Consider the following 13,547-nt stretch of genomic DNA (forward strand, 5'->3'; position numbering starts at 1 on the left):
GTGTGAGTTGGAAACAGTAAAAAGGTGAACTCTGATTCATCTCTGTCTATCCATATAGGGATAGTAATTTTGTGAGAAAGTAATCTGATTCTGATTGATTGTTTGTATCTATACTGTTTCTTTTTGTTTTAATATATCTGTACTGGGTTTATTTGTTTTTTTATTTTTTTCCCTCCAAAAGAAAAAAAAAAAGTGTGAGGTGATAGCCAGAGGGGTTAACTCAGGTGTGAGTAATCAGGAGTAATCAGGAGGGAGAGGGGCTGATTGAAGCAGCTGGGTGAGCCTATATAAGCAGTGACTAGACTCTTGGAGCCTGCTCTGTGGGGCTGGTCTCTTCCAAGTGCTGCTGGGATTTCTAAGTGTAAGTTGGAAACAGTAAAAAGGTGAACTCTGATTCATCTCTGTCTATCCATATAGGGATAGTAATTTTAGGTGATACCAGGGACCCCTGCCAGAAGTGACTCTAAGGAGGACCGAACCATTCCCCAAAGTTTCGTCCAGACGATCCGCTTAATTCTCAGACTCCATATGGCAAATACCGCATAAAGGACTGCACTAACCATAACGCATGAGGAGCTCTCTACTACAGATTCCGGAGCACAATACCCTCTAACGGTAACTAGTCCATTCATTGGACCCTGCCTAAAATTCTGAGACTATTACATAAACTGGACTGTAATGACATAGGGGAAATACATCAGGAACGGTCACTGCATATATCTCCACAAAGTCTTGTTTCAACACCTGGCGAATTGGGTAGTCCCTTAGGATGTATTTGTCACATTCTAGCAATTGTATTACTTAATACTCGATACATGTGCATATTTTATCAATATTACTCATATATCTATTGTGCAATTTTTAGGAATAAATTTGTTTTATTTATTATACCATTAGTGTTGTATTCATCAAACCCAAATATACATGTGCATATTTTATCAATATTACTCTTATATATCTATTGTGCAATTTTTAGGAATAAATTTGTTTTATTTATTATACCATTAGTGTTGTATTCATCAAACCCAGCGCAGTCACAATATCCCCCCCTTGATTCTGATTGATTGTTTGTATCTATACTGTTTCTTTTTGTTTTAATATATCTGTACTGGGTTTTTTTGTTTGTTTGTTTTTTGGAGGGAAAAAAAAATAAAGTGTGAGGTGATAGCCAGAGGGGTTAACTCAGGTGTGAGTAATCAGGAGTAATCAGGAGGGAGTGGGGCTGATTGAAGCAGCTGGGTGAGCCTATATAAGCAGTGACTAGACTCTTGGAGCCTGCTCTGTGGGGCTGGTCTCTTCCAAGTGCTGCTGGGATTTCTAAGTGTGAGTTGGAAACAGTAAAAAGGTGAACTCTGATTAATCTCTGTCTATCCATATAGGGATAGTAATTTTGTGAGAAAGTAATCTGATTCTGATTGATTGTTTGTATCTATACTGTTTCTTTTTGTTTTAATATATCTGTACTGGGTTGTTGTTTTTTTTCTTTTGGAGGGAAAAAAATAAAAAAACAAATAAAGTGTGAGGTGATAGCCAGTGGGGTTAACTCAGGTGTGAGTAATCAGGAGTAATCAGGAGGGAGAGGGGCTGATTGAAGCAGCTGGGTGAGCCTATATAAGCAGTGACTAGACTCTTGGAGCCTGCTCTGTGGGGCTGGTCTCTTCCAAGTGCTGCTGGGATTTCTAAGTGTGAGTTGGAAACAGTAAAAAGGTGAACTCTGATTAATCTCTGTCTATCCATATAGGGATAGTAATTTTGTGAGAAAGTAATCTGATTCTGATTGATTGTTTGTATCTATACTGTTTCTTTTTGTTTTAATATATCTGTACTGGGTTTTGTTTTGTTTTTTCTTTTGGAGGGAAAAAAATAAAAAAACAAATAAAGTGTGAGGTGATAGCCAGAGGGGTTAACTCAGGTGTGAGTAATCAGGAGTAATCAGGAGGGAGAGGGGCTGATTAAAGCAGCTGGGTGAGCCTATATAAGCAGTGACTAGACTCTTGGAGCCTGCTCTGTGGGGCTGGTCTCTTCCAAGTGCTGCTGGGATTTCTAAGTGTGAGTTGGAAACAGTAAAAAGGTGAACTCTGATTAATCTCTGTCTATCCATATAGGGATAGTAATTTTGTGAGAAAGTAATCTGATTCTGATTGATTGTTTGTATCTATACTGTTTCTTTTTGTTTTAATATATCTGTACTGGGGTTTTTTTTTTTCTTTTGGAGGGAAAAAAATAAAAAAACAAATAAAGTGTGAGGTGATAGCCAGAGGGGTTAACTCAGGTGTGAGTAATCAGGAGTAATCAGGAGGGAGAGGGGCTGATTGAAGCAGCTGGGTGAGCCTATATAAGCAGTGACTAGACTCTTGGAGCCTGCTCTGTGGGGCTGGTCTCTTCCAAGTGCTGCTGGGATTTCTAAGTGTGAGTTGGAAACAGTAAAAAGGTGAATTCTGATTAATCTCTGTCTATCCATATAGGGATAGTAATTTTGTGAGAAAGTAATCTGATTCTGATTGATTGTTTGTATCTATACTGTTTCTTTTTGTTTTAATATATCTGTACTGGGTTTTTTTTTCTTTTGGAGGGAAAAAAATAAAAAAACAAAGTGTGAGGTGATAGCCAGAGGGGTTAACTCAGGTGTGAGTAATCAGGAGTAATCAGGAGGAAGAGGGGCTGATTGAAGCAGCTGGGTGAGCCTATATAAGCAGTGACTAGACTCTTGGAGCCTGCTCTGTGGGGCTGGTCTCTTCCAAGTGCTGCTGGGATTTCTAAGTGTGAGTTGGAAACAGTAAAAAGGTGAACTCTGATTAATCTCTGTCTATCCATATAGGGATAGTAATTTTGTGAGAAAGTAATCTGATTCTGATTGATTGTTTGTATCTATACTGTTTCTTTTTGTTTTGATATATCTGTACTGGGTTTTGTTTTTTTGTTTTTTGGAGGGAAAAAAACAAAAAAAAACAAATAAAGTGTGAGGTGATAGCCAGAGGGGTTAACTCAGGTGTGAGTAATCAGGAGTAATCAGGAGGGAGAGGGGCTGATTGAAGCAGCTGGGTGAGCCTATATAAGCAGTGACTAGACTCTTGGAGCCTGCTCTGTGGGGCTGGTCTCTTCCAAGTGCTGCTGGGATTTCTAAGTGTGAGTTGGAAACAGTAAAAAGGTGAACTCTGATTAATCTCTGTCTATCCATATAGGGATAGTAATTTTGTGAGAAAGTAATCTGATTCTGATTGATTGTTTGTATCTATACTGTTTCTTTTTGTTTTAATATATCTGTACTGGGTTTTTTTTTTTTTTCTTTTGGAGGGAAAAAAATAAAAAAATAAATAAAGTGTGAGGTGATAGCCAGAGGGGTTAACTCAGGTGTGAGTAATCAGGAGTAATCAGGAGGGAGAGGGGCTGATTGAAGCAGCTGGGTGAGCCTATATAAGCAGTGACTAGACTCTTGGAGCCTGCTCTGTGGGGCTGGTCTCTTCCAAGTGCTGCTGGGATTTCTAAGTGTGAGTTGGAAACAGTAAAAAGGTGAACTCTGATTAATCTATGTCTATCCATATAGGGATAGTAATTTTGTGAGAAAGTAATCTGATTCTGATTGATTGTTTGTATCTATACTGTTTCTTTTTGTTTTAATATATCTGTACTGGGTTTTTTTTTTTTTTTCTTTTGGAGGGAAAAAAATAAAAAAACAAATAAAGTGTGAGGTGATAGCCAGAGGGGTTAACTCAGGTGTGAGTAATCAGGAGGGAGAGGGGCTGATTGAAGCAGCTGGGTGAGCCTATATAAGCAGTGACTAGACTCTTGGAGCCTGCTCTGTGGGGCTGGTCTCTTCCAAGTGCTGCTGGGATTTCTAAGTGTGAGTTGGAAACAGTAAAAAGGTGAACTCTGATTAATCTCTGTCTATCCATATAGGGATAGTAATTTTGTGAGAAAGTAATCTGATTCTGATTGATTGTTTGTATCTATACTGTTTCTTTTTGTTTTAATATATCTGTACTGGGGTTTTTTTTTTTCTTTTGGAGGGAAAAAAATAAAAAAACAAATAAAGTGTGAGGTGATAGCCAGAGGGGTTAACTCAGGTGTGAGTAATCAGGAGTAATCAGGAGGGAGAGGGGCTGATTGAAGCAGCTGGGTGAGCCTATATAAGCAGTGACTAGACTCTTGGAGCCTGCTCTGTGGGGCTGGTCTCTTCCAAGTGCTGCTGGGATTTCTAAGTGTAAGTTGGAAACAGTAAAAAGGTGAACTCTGATTCATCTCTGTCTATCCATATAGGGATAGTAATTTTGTGAGAAAGTAATCTGATTCTGATTGATTGTTTGTATCTATACTGTTTCTTTTTGTTTTAATATATCTGTACTGGGTTTTTTTTTTGTTTGTTTTTTGGAGGGAAAAAAAAATAAAGTGTGAGGTGATAGCCAGAGGGGTTAACTCAGGTGTGAGTAATCAGGAGTAATCAGGAGGGAGTGGGGCTGATTGAAGCAGCTGGGTGAGTCTATATAAGCAGTGACTAGACTCTTGGAGCCTGCTCTGTGGGGCTGGTCTCTTCCAAGTGCTGCTGGGATTTCTAAGTGTGAGTTGGAAACAGTAAAAAGGTGAACTCTGATTAATCTCTGTCTATCCATATAGGGATAGTAATTTTGTGAGAAAGTAATCTGATTCTGATTGATTGTTTGTATCTATACTGTTTCTTTTTGTTTTAATATATCTGTACTGGGTTGTTGTTTTTTTTTTTTTTTTTTTTTGGAGGGAAAAAAATAAAAAAACAAATAAAGTGTGAGGTGATAGCCAGTGGGGTTAACTCAGGTGTGAGTAATCAGGAGTAATCAGGAGGGAGAGGGGCTGATTGAAGCAGCTGGGTGAGCCTATATAAGCAGTGACTAGACTCTTGGAGCCTGCTCTGTGGGGCTGGTCTCTTCCAAGTGCTGCTGGGATTTCTAAGTGTGAGTTGGAAACAGTAAAAAGGTGAACTCTGATTAATCTCTGTCTATCCATATAGGGATAGTAATTTTGTGAGAAAGTAATCTGATTCTGATTGATTGTTTGTATCTATACTGTTTCTTTTTGTTTTAATATATCTGTACTGGGTTTTTTTTTTTTTTTGGAGGGAAAAAAATAAAAAAACAAATAAAGTGTGAGGTGATAGCCAGAGGGGTTAACTCAGGTGTGAGTAATCAGGAGTAATCAGGAGGGAGAGGGGCTGATTGAAGCAGCTGGGTGAGCCTATATAAGCAGTGACTAGACTCTTGGAGCCTGCTCTGTGGGGCCGGTCTCTTCCAAGTGCTGCTGGGATTTCTAAGTGTGAGTTGGAAACAGTAAAAAGGTGAACTCTGATTAATCTCTGTCTATCCATATAGGGATAGTAATTTTGTGAGAAAGTAATCTGATTCTGATTGATTGTTTGTATCTATACTGTTTCTTTTTGTTTTAATATATCTGTACTGGTTTTTTTTTTTTCTTTTGGAGGGAAAAAAATAAAAAAACAAATAAAGTGTGAGGTGATAGCCAGAGGGGTTAACTCAGGTGTGAGTAATCAGGAGTAATCAGGAGGAAGAGGGGCTGATTGAAGCAGCTGGGTGAGCCTATATAAGCAGTGACTAGACTCTTGGAGCCTGCTCTGTGGGGCTGGTCTCTTCCAAGTGCTGCTGGGATTTCTAAGTGTGAGTTGGAAACAGTAAAAAGGTGAACTCTGATTAATCTCTGTCTATCCATATAGGGATAGTAATTTTGTGAGAAAGTAATCTGATTCTGATTGATTGTTTGTATCTATACTGTTTCTTTTTGTTTTGATATATCTGTACTGGGTTTTTTTTTTTTTGGAGGGAAAATAACAAAAAAAAAACAAATAAAGTGTGAGGTGATAGACAGAGGGGTTAACTCAGGTGTGAGTAATCAGGAGTAATCAGGAGGGAGAGGGGCTGATTGAAGCAGCTGGGTGAGCCTATATAAGCAGTGACTAGACTCTTGGAGCCTGCTCTGTGGGGCTGGTCTCTTCCAAGTGCTGCTGGGATTTCTAAGTGTGAGTTGGAAACAGTAAAAAGGTGAACTCTGATTAATCTCTGTCTATCCATATAGGGATAGTAATTTTGTGAGAAAGTAATCTGATTCTGATTGATTGTTTGTATCTATACTGTTTCTTTTTGTTTTAATATATCTGTACTGGGTTTTTTTTTGTTTTTGTTTTGGAGGGAAAAAAATAAAAAAACAAATAAAGTGTGAGGTGATAGCCAGAGGGGTTAACTCAGGTGTGAGTAATCAGGAGTAATCAGGAGGGAGAGGGGCTGATTGAAGCAGCTGGGTGAGCCTATATAAGCAGTGACTAGACTCTTGGAGCCTGCTCTGTGGGGCTGGTCTCTTCCAAGTGCTGCTGGGATTTCTAAGTGTGAGTTGGAAACAGTAAAAAGGTGAACTCTGATTAATCTCTGTCTATCCATATAGGGATAGTAATTTTGTGAGAAAGTAATCTGATTCTGATTGATTGTTTGTATCTATACTGTTTCTTTTTGTTTTAATATATCTGTACTGGGTTTTTTTTTGTTTTTCTTTTGGAGGGAAAAAAATAAAAAAACAAATAAAGTGTGAGGTGATAGCCAGAGGGGTTAACTCAGGTGTGAGTAATCAGGAGTAATCAGGAGGGAGAGGGGCTGATTGAAGCAGCTGGGTGAGCCTATATAAGCAGTGACTAGACTCTTGGAGCCTGCTCTGTGGGGCTGGTCTCTTCCAAGTGCTGCTGGGATTTCTAAGTGTGAGTTGGAAACAGTAAAAAGGTGAACTCTGATTAATCTCTGTCTATCCATATAGGGATAGTAATTTTGTGAGAAAGTAATCTGATTCTGATTGATTGATTGTTTGTATCTATACTGTTTCTTTTTGTTTTAATATATCTGTACTGGGTTTTTTTTTTTTTTTTGTTTTTTTGGAGGGAAAAAAATAAAAAAACAAATAAAGTGTGAGGTGATAGCCAGAGGGGTTAACTCAGGTGTGAGTAATCAGGAGTAATCAGGAGGGAGAGGGGCTGATTGAAGCAGCTGGGTGAGCCTATATAAGCAGTGACTAGACTCTTGGAGCCTGCTCTGTGGGGCTGGTCTCTTCCAAGTGCTGCTGGGATTTCTAAGTGTGAGTTGGAAACAGTAAAAAGGTGAACTCTGATTAATCTCTGTCTATCCATATAGGGACAGTAATTTTGTGAGAAAGTAATCTGATTCTGATTGATTGTTTGTATCTATACTGTTTCTTTTTGTTTTAATATATCTGTACTGGGGTTTTTTTTTTGTTTTTCTTTTGGAGGGAAAAAAATAAAAAAAACAAATAAAGTGTGAGGTGATAGCCAGAGGGGTTAACTCAGGTGTGAGTAATCAGGAGTAATCAGGAGGGAGAGGGGCTGATTGAAGCAGCTGGGTGAGCCTATATAAGCAGTGACTAGACTCTTGGAGCCTGCTCTGTGGGGCTGGTCTCTTCCAAGTGCTGCTGGGATTTCTAAGTGTGAGTTGGAAACAGTAAAAAGGTGAACTCTGATTAATCTCTGTCTATCCATATAGGGATAGTAATTTTGTGAGAAAGTAATCTGATTCTGATTGATTGTTTGTATCTATACTGTTTCTTTTTGTTTTGATATATCTGTACTGGGTTTTTTTTTTGTTTTTCTTTTGGAGGAAAAAAATAAAAATAAAAATAAAGTGTGAGGTGATAGCCAGAGGGGTTAACTCAGGTGTGAGTAATCAGGAGTAATCAGGAGGGAGAGGGGCTGATTGAAGCAGCTGGGTGAGCCTATATAAGCAGTGACTAGACTCTTGGAGCCTGCTCTGTGGGGCTGGTCTCTTCCAAGTGCTGCTGGGATTTCTAAGTGTGAGTTGGAAACAGTAAAAAGGTGAACTCTGATTAATCTCTGTCTATCCATATAGGGATAGTAATTTTGTGAGAAAGTAATCTGATTCTGATTGATTGTTTGTATCTATACTGTTTCTTTTTGTTTTAATATATCTGTACTGGGTTTTTTTTTTTGTTTTTTTTTGGAGGGAAAAAAATAAAAATAAAAATAAAGTGTGAGGTGATAGCCAGAGGGGTTAACTCAGGTGTGAGTAATCAGGAGTAATCAGGAGGGAGAGGGGCTGATTGAAGCAGCTGGGTGAGCCTATATAAGCAGTGACTAGACTCTTGGAGCCTGCTCTGTGGGGCTGGTCTCTTCCAAGTGCTGCTGGGATTTCTAAGTGTGAGTTGGAAACAGTAAAAAGGTGAGTTAGAATACAGAAAAAGGTGAGTTTTATAATACACAATCAGGAACACACATTTACAGTACCATTAAACTTCTGGTGAGGCTGCAAGGGGCTGACCTTGTGAGTGAGTGAGAGGGTCTCTTACTTGGAGTAGCAGAGGGGCTGTGATTGTGCGGGTGTGAGGGGCATTTTTTTTTTTTTTTCTTAGCAGGAGCTGGAAGCCGAGTGAAAAGGAGGAGCAGTGAGCTGGAACAACTGCAACTGCTAAGTGGAGTATAGGTGCCGCAGGAGAGAGTACTACGGCTGCATAAAAGTGAAGGGCCAAGAACCGCACAAAGATAGATAAGTATAAGCCAGCTTAATTATTGTATAAGTGATATTGCTTGTCTTCTATTTTTTATTTTTGCTGCTTTTTCTTTGAGTGTAACAGGGAGTTAGACCTTGCAAACAATATGGGAGGGGCTGTGATTGAGGACCTCACTCAGTGCATGTCATGCAAGATGTTTGCACACCTGAAGCTACCGGCCCAGTGTTAATACATCTGCACGAGGTGTGTGCGAACGGTTGCCCTGGAAGCCCAGGTAACTGATCTAGAGCAAACCGTTACGCGACTGAGGGAGATTCACAATCTCGAGCGTAGTTTAGACAGAACGGTGGAGGAGTTGCGGGAGGGGTCACTGGTAGAAGAGGATGATGATCAGGTAGCCAGTTGGGTCACAGTTAGAAGGAAGAAAAAGAGGGGGAGGCACGACATCTCCGAACTATCAAACCCGAACAAATTTGCCCAATTGGACGAGGAATCGGAGGATGATAGCGAAGAAATGACGGTGCCGGAGGAGACTGCTCCCTCTAGCATCCAGAGGTGCGGTCCCTCTGGCGCGGTTGGGATAAAAGATAGAGAGGTACCTAGTCAAATGGTGGTGGTAGGGGATTCTATCATCAGGAAGGCAGATAGGGCAATCTGCTACCGGGACCGTGATCGCCGTACAGTCTGTTGTCTCCCGGGTGCTCGGGTACGGCACATCGCGGACCGGGTAGATAGATTGTTGGGAGGGGCTGGCAAAGACCCGGCGATCTTGGTGCACGTTGGCACCAATGACAAAGTTAGCGGAAGGTGGGATGTCCTTAAGAAAGACTATAGGGACTTAGGAAAGAAACTGAAGGCAAGGACATCTAAGGTAATATTCTCGGAATTATTACCCGTGCCACGCGCTAGTCCAGGGAGGCAGAGGGAGATTAGGGAGGTAAATGTGTGGCTTAGGGATTGGTGCAGGAAAGAGGGGTTTGTGTTCCTGGAACACTGGGCGGACTTCTCAGTCAGGCGCCATCTCTTTTGTCGTGACGGATTGCACCTGACTGAGGAGGGGGCAGCGGTGCTGGGGGGAAGGATGGTTAGAAGGTTGGAGGAGATTTTTAACTAGGAGCCTGGGGGGGAGGGTTTAGCTAGAAACTACGGGTCATGCAGTGAGAATAGTGGGGATGGCGGTAGTAAACGAAATGGGGGAGGGTAAGAGCAGGCAGTAAGGTTACTAACATGGGTACTAAAAGGGATTTTACCAAAGTACTAACCAATGATGATTATAGGTCATCCTTGCCACATAAGGTGAAAGATGTCCCTAACGCAAGGGAAAATACTTATCTTAGTTGTATGTATGTAAACGCCAGAAGCATTACTGGTAAAAAGGGTGAACTAGAAATACTTGCAGCAAGCAAACAGTATGATATTATAGGCATTACTGAAACTTGGTGGGATGAATCTCATGATTGGACAGTCAATCTAGAGGGCTATACACTGTTTAGGAGAGACAGACTAAATAAAAAGGGTGGAGGGGTGTGTCTGTACGTAAAGCCGTTTTTAAAACCTAATATATGGGAAGATATTCAGGAGGGGACTGTAGACACTGTTGAGACATTATGGGTAGAAATTGCATGCGGGGAAAAAGGAACAAAAAAGTTAGTATTGGGTGTATGCTATAGGCCGCCTGGTATCAACGCATCTGATGATGAATTGTTACTAAAGCAAATTGAAAAAGCAGCAGGAGTAGGAGACATACTAGTGATGGGAGATTTTAACTATCCAGAGATAAACTGGAAAAACGATTCATGTGATACTGCTAGGGGCAGTATGTTTTTAAACACACTAAATGATAACTACCTAGTCCAACTAATTGAGGAACCAACTAGGTACAATGCAATCTTAGACCTGGTATTAACAAACAATCAGGATTTGGTATTGGGTATTATAGTAGGGGAACCCATAGGAAACAGCGACCACAATATGGTCACATTCAATATCAGTTTCTACAAACAGCCCTATACTGGCTCAACTAGGACTTTAAACTTTAGCAAAGCAAATTTTGAAAAGATGAGGGTATTTTTCACGGATATTGAATGGGAAGGTTTGTTTTTAGGAAAAAATACTACGGAGAAATGGGAGGTACTAAAATTCCTGCTAGCTAAAAATACACTCAAATATATTCCTATGAGTAGCAAAAAAGGGAATAAAAATCATAAACCGATGTGGCTTAACAAAAAGATTAAGGAACTTATGGGCAAGAAAAGGCGAGCATTTAAAAAATACAAATCTGACGGGGAAGCAGAGTCTTTCAGCACTATAAGGAATGTAACAAAAATTGCAAAAAGGAAATAAGAACGGCTAAAGTAGAAACTGAAAAACTAGTAGCAAAGGAAAGCAAAGCGAATCCCAAAAAATTCTTTAAATACATTAATAGCAAGAGATTAAAAAAGGAGAGTATAGGCCCTTTGAAAGACAAGTTGGGAGTCTTAAGCAAAAATGATAATGACATAGCGGACACACTAAATGAGTTTTTTTTCAACAGTATTCACTAGAGAGGACCCAATTCAAGGACTGACACACAATCTCAATAATGACAATATCACACTGATAGGTACTTATTTAAGCGAGGAAGTAGTCTGTGACCGATTAAAACATTTAAAGATTAATAAATCACCAGGGCCCGATGGTATTCATCCAAGGGTTCTAATGGAGCTTCACTCTGAACTGGCAAAACCGCTATCTTTGATCTTTGAGGATTCAGTTATATCAGGTATGGTTCCCAAAGACTGGCGTATAGCGGAAGTAGTGCCTATATTCAAAAAGGGAAGTAAAGCTGAACCAGGTAATTATAGACCAGTTAGTCTTACATTTATAGTGGGGAAAGTATTGGAAGGTATTCTAAGAGATAGTATTCAGAAGTTCCTTGAAACCAATAAGGTCATTAAAAGGAATCAACATGGGTTTATGAAGGACAGATCCTGTCAAACCAACTTACTTGGCTTTTATGAAACAGTAAGCGCAAACCTAGATCAGGGTAAAGACGTGGATGTAATCTTTTTAGACTTTGCCAAAGCTTTCTATACTGTACCACACATGAGACTTATATACAAGCTACAAGAATCAGGGCTAGGAAGCACAATATGCACTTGGGTCAAAAACTGGTTAGATAATAGGAAGCAGCGCGTTGTGGTTAATGGATCTTTTTCAACTTGGACTGAAGTGCTAAGTGGTGTGCCGCAAGGCTCAGTATTAGGACCGCTATTGTTCAATATTTTCATTAACGACCTAACAGAAGGTCTAGAGAGCATGGTGTCAATTTTTGCAGATGATACCAAATTGTGTAAGGCTATAAATACAGAGGAGGATGCCGAGTCTCTTCAGAACGACTTAGTTAAATTAGAAGCATGGGCAGCCAAATGGAGAATGCGCTTCAACACAGACAAGTGTAAGGTAATGCACTGTGGTAACAAGAACAAAAATTACACCTACCTACTAAATGGGGTAAAATTAGGGGATTCTGTACTGGAAAAGGACTTAGGTGTCCTCATAGATAGCAAGCTAAGCAGTAGTACCCAAAGTAGGACTGCAGCAAAGAAGGCTAATAAGATATTAGCATGCATAAAATGGGGTATTGATGCTAGGGACGAGAGTATTATACTCCCGTTATATAAATCACTAGTGAGGCCACACCTTGAATACTGTGTACAGTTCTGGGCACCGTACTACAAAAAGGATATCCTGGAGCTTGAAAAGGTACAGAGGAGGGCGACCAAACTAATTAAGGGCATGGAGACGATGGAATACAAGGAAAGGCTTGAAAGACTAGGCATGTTTACATTGGAAAAGCGGAGACTAAGAGGGGATATGATCAACATCTACAAATATATAAGGGGACAATACACAGAGCTTGCGCGGGACCTGTTTTTGGTTAGATCAACACAGAGGACTCGTGGACACTCGCTCAGGTTAGAGGAAAGGAGATTCCGCACAATACGGCGTAAAGGCTTTTTCACGGTAAGGACAATACGTGTTTGGAATTCCCTGCCCGAGGGAGTTGTAATGGCGGAATCTGTCAACACCTTTAAGAATGGGTTAGATAAATTCCTATTGGATAAGGATATCCAGGGGTATGGTGCATAGTCATGCATTATAGTTACTATAAATAGGGATAAAATGCAATGGCTGACAGCAGCATCAGTCAGAAATTTTAGTCAAATCATCATGCATAGGACACCACAAATAGGTTGAACTCGATGGACAATTGTCTTTTTTCAACCTCAGATACTATGTTACTATGTTACTGGCTCCTCCCCTCTATGCCCCCTCCCACATGCAGTTATAAGTAAAACAGTGCCCGAAGGAGAAAGGACATACTTGAGAGAAGGAACATAACAACAATAAGTGTGGTGAGATTTACACACCAGCACACCATAACATAACCGGGCCAGCAACAGCTGGCAACAGAAAACAGCAACAGCTGAACAGATAACACATAACAGAGAACCTGCAGAAAGTCACTGCACAGAGGCGGGCGCCCAATATCCCTTATGGACTATGAGAAAAGGATTTACCGGTAGGTATTTAAAATCCTATTTTCTCTAGCATCCATAAGGGATATTGGGGACAGATTAGTAAAATGGAGATGTCCCAAAGCTTCCAGAACGGACAGTAACGTGCGGAGACATCTGCAACACCATCTGCCCAAACTGGGTATCCTCTTTGGCCAGGGTATCAAATTTGTAGAATTTCATAAAAGTGTTCTTCCCCGACCAGGTAGCCTCTCGGCATAGTTGCAAGGCCGAGATTCCACAGGCATCCGCCCAGGAAGAGCCCACCCTGACCTTGTAGAGTGGGCCTTCAGATACTGAGGAACAGGTAAGGCTGCCAACACATAGGCCTGTTGGATAGTAAGCCTAATCCAGCGAGCAATGGTCTGCTTTGAAGCAGGACAACCCTTTTTCTGCGCATCATAAAGCACGAATAAGGAATCCGTCTTCCTGACCCGAGCAGTCCGCCTGACATAGATCTTCAGAGCACGCACAACATCCAAAGAC

This window comes from Pseudophryne corroboree, chromosome 1 (assembly GCF_028390025.1).
Source record: "Pseudophryne corroboree isolate aPseCor3 chromosome 1, aPseCor3.hap2, whole genome shotgun sequence".
In the NCBI taxonomy this organism is placed as follows: domain Eukaryota; kingdom Metazoa; phylum Chordata; class Amphibia; order Anura; family Myobatrachidae; genus Pseudophryne; species Pseudophryne corroboree.